The 14,826-nt window shown below is 35.4% G+C and overlaps 1 pseudogene; it reads left to right on the forward strand.

Moving 5' to 3' along the window:
- The first annotated feature begins 13,987 nt into the window (after positions 1-13,987).
- LOC114496311 lies at positions 13,988-14,603 on the forward strand (annotated as a pseudogene).
- The last annotated feature ends 223 nt before the right edge of the window (positions 14,604-14,826 follow it).

A 14,826-nucleotide genomic window follows, 5' to 3' on the forward strand; every position in this document is an offset into this window, starting at 1 on the left:
AAAACGAATTTCTCATCAAAAAAAGGATGACTCAAGCTTAAATGTAAAAGTTATACAAGAATGACAGTTTCAGCAGTGGCTTGACATGTTCCTCTGCTGGCACAGGTTATTCTATTGGGAAGACTGCCATTTTGGCACCATTAAGTCTGCATTTGTAGGTAATGCAACAATATCTAGTCATAGTTGACCTATTGGAATTGAGGTGATTTATTGAGATAATTTTCTATAATGAGACTATTAATTTTTAACAATTACCAGGAACCATTGAACTAGAAAAGAGAATTGAGGACCTACATATAAAGTGCCTTTTTTACTGGGAGGAGGTTAGGGCCATTAAAAATGGGCTATGTGGAGGTTACCATGCAATTAACTACACTGTTGGAACTCCTTCCTTAATATGCATCTCCTTTTCCCATGTGACTGTATATGAAAAACGTTGGTAGGAAGTAATTCATGGGAATGGTGTTGAGTTGGACTTGGAAGCCCCTCAATGATAAAATGACGATATTTCCTCATAGAAAAGGGCTAGGTATGGACATGGTAAATTTTTAATACAATCTAGACATTTAACTAAATGACGAGAGCACACGTTAGGGACACAGCAATACCGCTGGAATAAAGATATGTAAGACATCACTTAGGGCTGTTATTCATTTTATTTGTTTTGTTTCAACAGCATTTAAAAATTAAAAGAATGTTGTTTTCAGAATCACTAAAATAATTTTAAAAAGTTAATCGATGCATGCTAAAGTTTAGGTATGTTAGCTAAAGTAAAAGTATTGTAATATTGTTTTCTGGAGGTTAGACTTTAAATAATTTTAAGTGCGATCCAGGAGAGGTACAAGTGTCAAATACTCACAGTATGATCTCAATGTGCCCAATGAGAAATTAAACATAAGAAATGCTTCATTAGAGTGTCCTTGTAGTTATTGTATTAGTTTGCAATCTTTTACTTTGCTGTTATGTGCAGATGTATCAAGTGTAATGGGATTCATTCAGCAAACTATCCTCTTTATTGGTTGTGTCTCACATGGTCAAGGGCATGTTAAACACATTCTTGGAATGATTCCCTTTTTCAATCACTGTGTCAATAATCACTTAGAATATAAGTGGATTCTGTTTATTTAGAACAACCAGGTGGCTGAAGAGAGTCAGTTAATAAGTAATCAGCAAAATCAAAAGCAATAATGAAGCCCTTCAAGGTTTTGTGCTATATCATCTGATACATAATCTCTATTATGTGAGTAAATACACTGCACGCCTAGCTGTTGAATGACTGCTGATGCCATATTCCACTCTTTGTGTGTTTATTCAGCTTTGAGGCTCTCGCTGCCAGGAAAGATCTAACATCTGTTTGAAGGTACTATCTTCTGTTATAGAAGACTCCCTGTTACAAAGTTGGGTTTTCTACAGATACTGCAGTTTTCAGTAGTTCCTGTCAATATATCTTTTATCTACACAAAGAAGTAAAAAAAAAAAAACCAATAACCACAGAAACTGTATTGAATCTATTCATCTAATTTGGCAAAAAAAAATGCACTCTCTAATTAGAAAGATTCTATCTGGAAGCTATGCTGGGACTTCAGATGTTAACTTATAATATTTTTCTTGCTCATCACAATCTACTTTGAGTAAAAAAAGAAACTTAATCATGTTCTCTATTTCTTTTACATAGATTGAAACATTAATTTTCTGATGACGTAAGTCAATATTTCTTTTTATTTCCTTAATATTGTTCTTTTGGTTATATCAGAGCCAGTATCAATGTGAATGAAACTCAAAGTTTAAATCAGAAAGATCTTCCAAACCTTTAACATAGTCTCCATTTCTCAATTGCATTTATATGTCTTTAATTTAATTAGGTTATAATTGCATTTTATATTGAATAATAGTCAATATTTAGTGAGTTATAGGAGCCTACCAGGCCCAGATAACATTCTGAATAAAAAAAGTTCATTGTTTCTGCTGCTTTACTTTACTTCATCCTTCTATCTCTTTAAGTGCCCACCACCCACTCAACATGAAGCAATCAATATTCTCATTTTGCTCTTGTAATTTCAGAATTTCAAATCCCTTTATTAGTATTTTCCAGATAACTCCTTAATAACTGTACTTTTCTTATTATCATTTGACTATCATAGTGTATGTACACATGTGTCCTGAGAACCATTAATTTGACTTAGGAAATATGCCAGAGCCTCATCTCATATAAATTCATTTACTCTCTTTGTTGTCAAAGAATCAAGATCTTAAAGGTTAAGGACAGGGGAAAAGCAAGAAAACAGCATGGGTGTGTGTAGACACTCCTCGTTTTCTAGGGAGCGTTGACATGGTGGGATGGGAGATGAACCTTGCTTTCCATTTCCCAATTTGATTCCATGTATTATGAAAACTTCCCAAATATTCTCCATATGTTTACAGTTTCTGCCTCACTTTATATTTGAGAAATTCTACATTAAATTATTTATTGTGTTAGTTCTGTTAATTTTCATCAACAAATAATAAAGCCCCTCAATTTTAAATTATAAGGCTCTCTCCATTTAGTCTTTGAGAATCCTTTTAATTCTACAACTTCTTCAAAAGCAAGTATTTTTATATTGCTTATTCTCTAACTGTATACTGGACAGTCCTTTAAATTAGACAGACAACTTCATTTTTTTTGTGGATTGTATCTAAATGCCAGTTTCTTGCTCTATCTCCATTATAAACTAAATTCCAAAATTATTGTTAAAGTCAGTAAAAATTTCTAATATTAAATATTTTGGCCCTACAATATTTATAATACTTTTGGATTAGCAATTGTAATCCATATGCCAAGGAACTCTTATTATTTGGGAAACAAATGGTAGATAGCTGGATTGTTATAGAGATATAACCAATAAAAGTACAATAAAATTGAGCAATACTTTGTTAACAAAAGCAAATGGATTTTTTTTTAAATTTATTTATTTATAGAGAGGGAAGAGAGGGAGAAACAGAAAGAAATATCAACATGTGGTTGCTGGGGGCCATGGTCTGCAACCCAGGCATGTGCCCTGATGGGGAATCGAACCTGTGATGCTTTGGTTCACAGCCCGCACTCAATCCACTGAGCTACGCCAGCCAGGGCTGGATTTCTTTACTAAATAACTTATCAGGATCTTTAATACATTTTCAAACTTCTGAATTTCCAAGATTGGGAGTTAGAATGAAGCAAATACAACCAGAAAATGTTTCTTTTGGGGGAAACTTTTTTTTGTTTTCTGTGTATTCCATTAAGTTCATTATGAATAGTATGGGTTTTGACAGAACAAGTTTAAAAAAAAGAAATCTTCATGTTTCAAAATTTGGGATCAAAATTTGAGTTTTTGTATCAATAATTTATCCTCTGTATTAATGAACTTATTTTATTGAACATATATTAAAATATCAATGATATACCAAGTAGTTATCACATAATTTTGAGGGCAACCATCTCCAGTCATTTAGTACTATTTTCTTGGTCTTGCAGTCACACTTTTGTCTCTTTGACAAGTTCTTAGAAAACAAAAGTTTTCTTTACCTGACTATTTACAGGTAAATAGAAGTGCCTCTGTATTAGTCACTACTGCTGTAAGACAACTGAAGAGGAGTAGTCCAGGGAAAAGATAGAAAGTTAATTTGATCTGAAAGTTCCAGATTTGGTTTACATATATCCTGGTGGCAGTGATTTATTTCTGTACACTGCAATGTCAGAACAATGACAAAACTAGTCTACAGTGATAGCATTGAAGATTGGCACTATTATTTTCTATTGCTCATGACTCCTGGAAACTGGTGATTTTGTTGTCAGAACTGGAACAGAGATGTAACCTGGGAGGGGAAATATGATTACTTCCATAAAGTAAGGCTAGTAGCGGGGTGAGAAGGGACTGAGCAAATTAACTTACTTTACTTTTAAATAAGCACATTCAGGACTATGTGATCCCTGAGCTACTATCAGGAATACTTTAACCATGCATAGAAATGATAGGCAGTTTTTCTAATCTTCAAAATATCTGAAAATAAAACACTCAACCATTTGAAGATTTCAAGGAAGAATATACCCAAGAGAGACAACTTGTCAAATTGATACATAATGATGTGGCAATAATAAGGACATAAAAGTCACAATTAGAGGACATATTTGACTATGGTAAATAATCTGTTTCTTATTGTACTGAAGACAGACAAGCAAAAAACAGACACTATCTGAACACTTTCACATGTTTTTAGGGACACATCTACCAACGTATGTATATATCTGTGCCCACATTCTGCCTTCACTCTTCTTTCACTGAATGAATAGTGCCCTCATTTATAAGATCAAACTTTCTATGTGCATACAGATCCATGTCCTGTCTCATTTTGGACAAACTGCTCAATATATCCTTTCTCTTTCCTGAATCATTACCCTTTTCCCTTTCTATCATATTATTATCATAAGAGCATGACATAATATATTCCATCTCAAACTAAAAATAACATCCTTGACTCCACCCTTATAAGCTCTATCTTACTTATTTTGTTCATTTATATAAGAGGAAAAAACCCTCAGAAATATTGATAGTACTTATCTCGTGGGTGTCTTCTAGAATTAACACTCCACCAGGCTTTCGTTTTCACCATTCCACAATCCTACAATTGTTGAGTTACAACTGGTCACCTCACTGTTACTCTAAAATCAACTCTTCGGATTTATCTCTCTTGAGTTTGACAAAGTTTGACACATCTGGTCCTTCTCTGTTCTCCAAAACAGTTCCACTCAGTGGCTTTCATCCTGTTCTCATAGTTCTTATTTTACAGGCTGATTCATCTGTATCTCTGTGAATAATGCTGGTCTTTCTCAGATGTAAAACTTGGAGTACTTTAGGGGGCAGTAGCTACAATGGTGGGCAAAAGTAGGTTTATAGTTTTAAGTATATGAATTAGCTCATTCCTGTATTATTTATTCTTTTATTATACATTTTTCAACTGTAAATTTACTTTTGCCCACCCTTGTATACTCTTCTTTATCTTTATAATTTCCCCTAGGTAATTTCATTCAGTATTATAGCTTTATAGCAATCTTTATATTGACTATTCCAAAATAATATCTTTAGTCATGACCTTTGATCCAAAACCCTCCAATACTGTCCATAAATAAATTAATAAATGGAACTTCATTGAAATTTACAAGTCTTGCTAACTGATAGACACTTTTAGGAGATTCAAAAGACACACCACAGATTTGAAGGTATTTCAAAACCTCATGGGACAATGAATTTGTATTCTAAATATATAAAGAATATATTGGAAAATAAAAAAAATGAAAAATATTGACAAAAGATAAAAGTGGATATTCCACCAAGGAAGATAGAGATAATAAGCACATAAAGAGATACTTAGTTTCAACAGTTATTAAGGAAAAGCAATGCTAATATCATTATGAGATACATTATACACCCCTTAGAATGATAAAAATAAAAACTAAAACTAAAACCTGGCATTACTAAATGCTGGCAAGATTGCTGAACACGAGAAACTTAAAACTTAAAAAGAAAAATGGGACAGCTCTCTTGAAAATTTCTATAAACTTAAAAGTATACTTGTGATAAAACCTGGTGTGCTAACTCTTTGATATTCACCTGTGAGAAATAAAAATTTTTGTTCATGCAAAATCTTGTACATGAACATACATATCAGTTTTATTTGCAACCACCAAAAACTGGAAAAAAGCCCAAAGACCATAAGCAAACTGTTACATCCACACATGTCTATACTTCCATAACTCAAGCTAAAATGCCTAGAATCTTTGTTGATACCTGCATTTCTTGGAACTATACATTCAATCCCTACAACAAAAATAGTTTCACTTTATAAAAACACCCAGGCCCTTCTCCTCATGTCTAGTTTATGTGACCATCATCTCTTATGCGCACTGTGGCAGTGGGTTCCATCTTGAACATTTGTGGGCTCAGGGTCAAAGTACAGGTAGAAGCCCACATACAATATATCTAATATTTAAAAGTTTAAAACATTCTAAAACTGGTTAAATAAAATATGGCAACACAAGAAAAGCCAAGATGTTTCCCTGGGGCCCCAGCTTCCAACTTTCAGCCTGCTTCCTTCTCTTCTTTCCTGCCCCTCACCCTGCTCTATCCTACACATGAGGGCTCTCATACTAATAAATGGACAAACACTTGAGTTTAATCCAAAGCTTCTGAAAACAACCATTTATTGGCCACATCTCAGACTTAGGATGAATATACCCTGGGGGGGGGGGGGGGGCGCTGTAAATACTTTGTGGATTTTAGTGCAAAATTAGAACACTAGACACTTTGTTTAAAAATCAGGAAAAAATGAAATGTGATTAAAATGATCAAATATATTTTTCTTTCTTCTATAGTCTCTCAACCTGTCATGTTTTTATTTGCTATTTAATGTTAATCTAAATGAAAATAAATTAATATTGCCTATTAGCATACCTCTTACCATTCAACTTTATATTGTACAATTGCTATTTTAAATCCAAATAGAAGAACATTTGTTCTTGTGTGCAGAATCATTGAAATTACGGTTCACAGCTGAGCTTGTATATGCATATGCCTTTTGTTCTTACCCAAAACTGGAAATGCTGCATATACTAATTCAACATTTTATTTCACTTTTTAACATGTATACATTTCACCAACACTCTCTTGCCTTCAGCTTAATGTTAAGTATGAGTGGACTGAAAGGAGAAGACACTATTGCTTCTATGTTTCCATTTTTCCATGAAGTGGTTAGCTAATACAGAAAGTGACACAAGTAAGAAAGAATATGATAGAGTTCCTTAGTTGTTTGAGGATTTTTTTTTAAGAATGTCATTTCTTTACTTCTATAAGCAAAGCAAGTTCTTGTTTGAAATAAGAACATGACCTCTGTGACTCTCAGCCCCTCTCCACTCTACCCTTTCTCAATCAGGAATATAACACGATTTCTGTATCCTCACTGCTGCCTGTTGATTTCCTGAGCATTGTAGACCCACTGAAATTATGTGTTCATGGGGTATCCTGAAACTTACATATGAATCCAATGGCAAGGAATGACTTACATGCAGATTGTGTGTACCTCCTTTGCAAATGTACAAGCTTGATTATTCCATTGGACTTCACTTTGAAGTACAAGCTCACAGATAAAATTATTAAATTTTTAAAAACACATTAAATCAAGTGAAGGGTCCTTGTAAATGCCCATCCCTGTGCCAGCGCACAGACTGTGTACCCATGAAGCCAGCCTTCCATCGAGCAGTGGGGCATTCTGCCCTTAAAAAGGAAAATGGGGAAAGTTATCATAATAGATCAGGATCTCCAGGGCTCCAAACACCTAGAAAACAGGACGAGGAGATGTGGGTTCTCTGTTGTGGGAGTGAGAGGCACCTTCTCTGGTCCACAGGCTCCTCACTAAGAAAACAGTAAGAATACTGCCCAGGGAAGGATTTCCTCCTCCAGGTTCAAGGACAACAGCCTCCTAATTGGCTTTTTGATGCGTGGGTCACCGGCCAGCAGTGATCACAGAATGCTGCAGATGGCTCGTTGATACGCGAGAAAAAACATGCACAGAAACAGACTAGTTTCTGTGGAGAAGTAGGGACGGAATGGCCACCCCCTCTAGTGGGGAGCAGGCCGATTTACCATCCAAACCTGCTTTTATTGGGCTTGTTTTGCATAATAATTCAGGTAAAGTACAGTACTCATTAGGGAGAAGTAAGGAACCATAGATAACAAGGAACTCTGCCAGTCTATTTTGAGTTGGGGTCAAAGAGCTGTAAGACTTTGAGGAACAAACTAACTTCCTCCTTGGACCCCTCTCATTCAACTGAGAGCATTCTAAACAAAGGAGGTTTCACAGTAATTTACATGTTCTTTCTTAGGCCTGATCACCCGGGTAATCCGCCCTTTTCAGCACAGAGCTGCACCACCCTGTCACTGTTTCAGGTTTAGGTGGAGCAAGGGAACTAAGGCAACCAAGAGATAAGGAGATTTTCTCCCAGACGACGAGAACTCAGGCTATGTCAAAGCCGAGGAGCGAGGGTCCAACACCCCCTTTTGCTTCAGCCCCCAAAGACCTTCTTTTGGGGGGCCTCCCACGTGATCATGCCTGTCTTAGGTCATTCCCCCCCCTGGGGAATCTTACCCGTCTTTGGCTAACTGACCAAGCTTTGGGGTTCAGTTATGAATGAAGCAGCGCTCCTGCCAGGGAGATAAGCTTTTGTCTCCTTGCTGGTTTACGGTTCCAAGGGCATTCCCTTATCCTTAGCCTAGGCAGGGGTTACAGCTTCTGATACCAGGAAGGGCAGTTCCCAACAGCTTTTGTTGTTGTCATTGTTGTCGTTCCTAACACTACCATCTTTTAGCCACATATCAAGAGTAATCCTCTTGAAACGTGTGTTGGCTCCTGAAACTCCTCTAGACAAAACCATCAGCCACATTCCATGTCAGAATCAAGACCAAAGTCCTCAATGGTCTGTATTTATTTCCCTTGGTGACCTGCTGATGTTATCACATACTTTTTCCACTCTCCACCTCCACTCCAGTTACACTGGCATTTTATCTATTCCTTGAATGCATAACTGAAGTTCTGTTTGCTCTGTCTGTGTTATCAGTGAGAGCAATCTTCCTAGTCTCTTCAGATCATCATTGCTTTCCAATCACCAAGCTTGATACTGTGATATACTCTTAAAAATCACAAATTGGAGCTTATCTGTCTGCTCTAATATTTTGATGGCTTTTCATTATCTGTACTATAAAGTACAAGTCTTAACATGAGGGATAGATAATTTTTCATAATAGCTGATACATATTAAATATTAAATTAGTAAAAGTCATAATTTCTGAGGCCTTTCCGATATTTTGGTCCTTCACATTCTTCTTCCTCTCCTTTTTTATTCTTTCTCTTCAGTGTCCTTCTCTCTCTCACCTTCTTGCCCATTCTCTCTCACCCTCATCCTTGCTCAGTGACATTTGCAAAATAACTGTTTAATAGTGAAATTGTCACAGATCTAGTAGAAAGCTCCTTCAACAAGTAATAAATTTGGAACAGTAATCCTGCCCTATTAGAAGTAAAAGGGCTGATAATCAGCAATACAGATGAGTAGAGACCTGCAGCCTCTGGGTGTGAAAGGAATTGAGTTAGGTCTACAATCTATCAGACAGTAAGTAAGCTGTCACTAATAATGACAGAAACACTAACCTCCAGTATTAAGCCCATAACTTTTTGGACTGCTGATACTTTCTGCTGCCAAATGCTTTGGCTTTTGCCAGAGCATGTGGGTATTAGTGATGAATTAGTTGCAGTAACTACAATTATGCAGCTTTCCACTAGAGGTTATATTATTTTCATATTGCTTTTATTATCTTCCACAAATATCAATGTTCATATAATTTATATGATAACCTGAATACATTTTTGTAACTGATAATCATTCTTCCATAGCATATCTAAAATATCCCTTTTTTGTGGAAGCTATGCTACACAAATTCCAAATCACTTAACTTTTTAAAATTATATCAGAAGATTGTTGGTGCACACATTTTTAAACTGTCATATTTAGGAGACTAATCGAGATTCATTTTGATAGATATCTTTGGTGATAAATAGATTGCCTTCCACTATGTATTAAAGAACAGCTTGTTTCCTTTGGATTAAAATTTTATGGTAAAATGAAAATAATTTTTCATTTCTCATAATTTATGATATTATCATATCTTGTTACATAAAATGCCGATGAACAAAAACACTCCTGCTGTTACAATCTGTGCTGAAAAGCTTCCTTAAACTATACTGTCTCTATTTCTATCCATAGCTATAGCTGTAGGAAGTTGAAATTTTCTCACAGTATTTGCTGGATGATGTTAATACCTGGTTATAATAGGCACTAACAATATAACATACAGTTGCTCAGCTCAAATTTTAAACAACCAAACCTCTCTGAATAAATATCACATGCTTTTAAGATGTGTTCCTGCCTGTCAATGTTTTTAAATTATTATTATTAGCATTTAATTCTTATTTATATACAAGTAAACTTATTAGGCATTGCTATAATCTACAATCAGTATTATACATAATCCAAATCTAAATATAAATATGTGCAGCTTTCTAACAATCACTTAGGATTTGTAGGACTATATTGAATTGGAGGAATAAAAAGCCTTTAAGATGTGTAAATACCTCAGAAGCTCACTTTCTTCAAGTTTGAGAATGTTAAGACCTATTGAGTCATTTACATATGGTTTGAATAATTTACATATGTTCTATGACTCTGGTACCAAACATTTGGGAATCTTGCAATGTAAATGAGGAGTTCTTCCTGAAAACCAATGGCTAGATTAGGGAAACATAACATGGTGGGTTATAGTTTTAGGTCTGGAGACAGACTGCTTGTAGTCAAAGCTGGCCATTTCCAATTGCATGGCCAAATATCTCAGTTTCATTATGTGTAAAATATGACTAAAATCATTTACTAAAAAAATTAAATGAGAAAAGTGGTACATCTAAAACCCTGATAACTCTTGTCATTTCAACAAAGCTCAGTAAATACTAGCCATTGCCATATTAAATAGATTCTAAGGTACATTTTTATGACATTTCAACATCCCTGAAATAGGGTGTATATTGCAGTCTCTGTTTGCTTACAATTACTGGAGGCCACGATACAGTCACAGTGTGGTTGCCAATTTATAAACTTCAAAAGAAACAACATTAACACTTAAAGACTGAAGGTGCATCTCTTCATTTTAACAAGGTCTTTTTCTTTTTAATTTTTAGACAGAGGAGAAGGGAAGGAGAAAGAGAGGGAGAAAAATATCAATGTGTGGTCGTCTCAATCCACTGAGCCACACCAGCCAGGTTTTGCAAGGATTTTTAAAATTTCTCTAAACAATAATTTTAAATGTAGAGACTTAGAAATTTTTTGATATGACTATTGCAAATGAGTTTATGTTTTAGGATGCCATGAAAATAGTATTTTATTTTCCTATTTTTATTGTTAATACACACATATATATGTATGTATACATATATGGGTATGTGTGTGTGTGTGTGTTATATAAAGATAACTGATTTTATATGAACCTTATATCCTGTAACATGATAAAATGTATTTGTTGGTTCCAGTAGTTTTATTTTGTAGATCATGTAGGACTTGACATGCTCATATTCCTGTAGTCTTCAAATAAAGACATTTTTTTTTGTTCTTGCTGATGTGTATTTTTAACCTAGGTTTACTGCAGTGTTAAGTGCATCGTGTACAATGATAAGTAGTATCATGTCGCTGTTTCTCATTTTACAAGGAAAGTATAGTCTTTCACCTTTAAGTAAAATACTGGCTGTCAGTTTTCATAGATGTCCTATAACAGGTTGAGGGAATTTGACTTTATTTTCAATTAGATGAAAATTTTTATCATCAAGGGTAGGGACTAGATGGTAAGTAAGAGGGAGATAACAGGAGAAAGAAGGTAAAGGGGCAAGCACAGGAACACAAATAGAGGACACATGGGCATAGACAACGCTAGGGGTTAATGTGGGAGTGGGGTGGACAGGGTAGAGATGAGCAAAGGGGTAAAACACAGGACCACTGTAACTGAACAACAATAAAAAAATGAATAAATGTGGTTTTTTGGTACCCTAAAAAAAAGGTACTTTTTCACTTAGCATAACGCTCTCCAATTTCATCCATGCTGTCACGAAGGATAGGAGTTCATTCTTTCTTTCTGCTGTGTAGTATTCCATTGTGTAAAAGTACCAGTTTTTTCATCCACTCATTTACTGATGGGCACTTAGACTGTTTTTAACACTTGGCTATTGTGAACTGTGCTTTTATGAACACTGGGGTACATAGGTTCTTTTAAATTCATGTCTCAGGACCCAGCTGGTGTGGCTCAGTGAATTGAGCTCTGGCCTGTGAACCAAAGGGTCACTGGTTCAACTCTCAGTCAGGGCACATGCCTGGGTTGTGGGCCAGGTTCCCCAGTGTGGGGCATGTGAAAAGCAACCAGACAGTGATGTTTCTCTCCCTCTCCTTCTCCCCACCTTCTCCTCTATCTAAAAATAAATAAATATTCTTAAAAATAAAAATAAAGAATAAATTTATGTTTCAGGATTCTTAGGGTATAATCTTGCCAGTGGAATTGCTGGATAAAAAGGTAGTTCTCTTTTTAGTTTTCAGAGGAAATTCCATGCTGTTTTCCACAATGACTGCACCATATGATCTCACCTATAAGTGGAAGCTAACCAACAAAACAAATGAGTGAACAAAATATAACCACAGGAATGGAAATAAAGAACAAATTGACAGAGACCAGAGGGGAGGGGGGAAAGGGATAATATGAGAAAGAAGGAAAGGGCCATTGAGGAACATGTTTAAAGAACCCATGGACAAAGACAATGGTGGAGGAAGATTGAATGTGGGAAGTGCTGCTGGGTAGGTCAGTGGAGAGTAATGGAGGGAAAATGGGGACAACTGTAATTGAAAATAGAAAAAGGGTATTGAGTTTTTTCAAATTTAGATATTGTTGCATATAATTTTTCTTTTTAGTTTATTGATAGACAAATTACATTTTTTGTTTTTTAAACATCAAACCAACCTTACATTATTGAGATAAATTCAAGTCATAGTCATGGCGTAGTATCTTTCTATATACAGCTATATATAATTTGCTAATATTGGTTAAGATATTTTTCCATCGATATGCACGAGGGCTATTGGTCCATAGTTTTCATTTCTTATAATGCCTTGTTTTGGTTTGATTATCCTGGTAATGCAGACCTCATGTACTCAATTAGGTTGTATTCCATTTTTTCATTTTCTGTTTTCAGAAATAGTTCAGGTAAGATTGGTGGAATACACCAACCTAGTCTTTTGGATCTATAGTTTTCCCTTCTGGAAACTGTTTAGTTTATAAATTTACATATCTAATATATTTAAAGCTAAAGTGCTACTTATATTTTATATCACTTTTGAAGTCATTTTTGATTATTTTTCAATTATTTAAATTTTTTCTAAATTGTTTGTTTAGGCTGTTATAACAAATAGGCTAGGTGGGTAGCAAAACAAAACAAATATTTATATCTCACAAGTCTACAGGCTGAGAATTCAAGTTCAAGAACCAGTCAAATTGGTTCCTGGTGAGATGTTCTTCCTGGTTTATAGGTTGTCTGCTTACTGTGTCTCCCAATGGCAGTGAGAAAAATCATCTCTCCCTATCTCCTATTATAAGGATGCCACCCTCATGACAGAATTATTTCCCAAAGCCTCTACCAGAAATTTACAGAACATTCTATCCAAAGCAGCAGAATACATTCTGCTCTCATTTATATGGAACACTGTCCAGAATAGATCATATGTTAGGCCACAAAACAAATCTTTGTAAATGTAAAAAGATTGAAATCATATCAAATGTCATTTCTGACCACAACAGTATGGAACTAGAAATCAATTAACATGAAGAAAAATGGAAGACTCCTAAATATGTGGAGATTAAACAATATGCCAATGAACAACCAAAGGGTCAAAGAAGCAATTAATAGTGGGGAAAACATATCTTGAGAAATATGAAACTAGAAATACAACTTACCAGTATCTATGGGATGCAGCACGAGCCATTCTTATTAGGAAAGTTTACTATTTGTTAAGTGGGTATGTGAGTTTTATATTGATGCTACAACAAATGACCACAAGCCTTGTGCCTTAAAACAACATGTATTCATTATTTTACTGTTTTTTTTTTTTTTTTTTTATGTCAGCAGTGGTACAGATCTCATCAGACTAAAATAAAGGTGTCAGTAGACTGCATTTCTTTCTCAAGTGTAGGGAAGAATTCCTTTTCTGCACATTTGGTATGTTAGCAGAACTCAGTTCCTTCCAGATGGAGAATCAAGATTTAGATTTTCTTGCTGGCTGAAATCTGAGAGTAGTTTCCTGTATATAGAAACAAGTGCATTCTGTAGGCAGTGATCTCTCTCTCATTCACTGTGTGATATCACTGATGGAGAGAAGGGAAAGCTTTTTGTCTGAGTTCATCAACAGGGACTTGGATTCTATTAGGCCTGGAGCTAGAGAATACTGTGTTTTAAGGGATGTGAACTGATTCCAACTACTGATCAATACCATACTGACTTATCTAAGCGCTTTGAAGTGCTCAAAAAACAAAACAAACAAACAGAAGAAACAGACCTACAGGTAGATGTGATTGTGACACTTGAGAGGACTTGCTGTGCGTTTTTACTAGGTCATGGCATCTGTGAGCTCCTTGTCCCAAGGGACTCCCATCACTCCTTTGCCCTTTATAATCAAATAAGATTTCACCTGCATCAACGAGGGAAGCACAAATTTCATGTGGACACTAGAATAGAACGTGATGCTGTGGCTTTACTACTGTTGGACACCTTGCATTCAGGTTGTGACAAAGGGTCAAAAGTAGAACCCCACAGATTTTGTGCTCATTTTTGGAACACTAGTCAATACTTCCAATTCCTGTGATGGATCTGGCATTGTGACCATGAAATGGGCCACCTGTTCCTCTGGACCACAGTCATCAAAAACTGACCCAGGTCTACCCCAAAAATGTACCATGTGTACTTGAAAATAATGTATATTCTGCTGTTTTGGGGTGAAATGCTCTGTAGATATCAATTAAATCCATTTGATTCAGTGTATCATCTAAGGCTTCTATCTCATTGTCGATTTTCTGTCTGAAAAAATCTATTAATTGAAGTCAAGAGTGTTAAAATCTCCTACTATGACTTCATTTCTGTTGATCTCTCCTCTTATGTCCATCAAGATTTGCTTTACATATTTAGCTGATC

The sequence above is a fragment of the Phyllostomus discolor genome, chromosome 5, assembly GCF_004126475.2.
Source record: "Phyllostomus discolor isolate MPI-MPIP mPhyDis1 chromosome 5, mPhyDis1.pri.v3, whole genome shotgun sequence".
NCBI classification, from domain to species: domain Eukaryota; kingdom Metazoa; phylum Chordata; class Mammalia; order Chiroptera; family Phyllostomidae; genus Phyllostomus; species Phyllostomus discolor.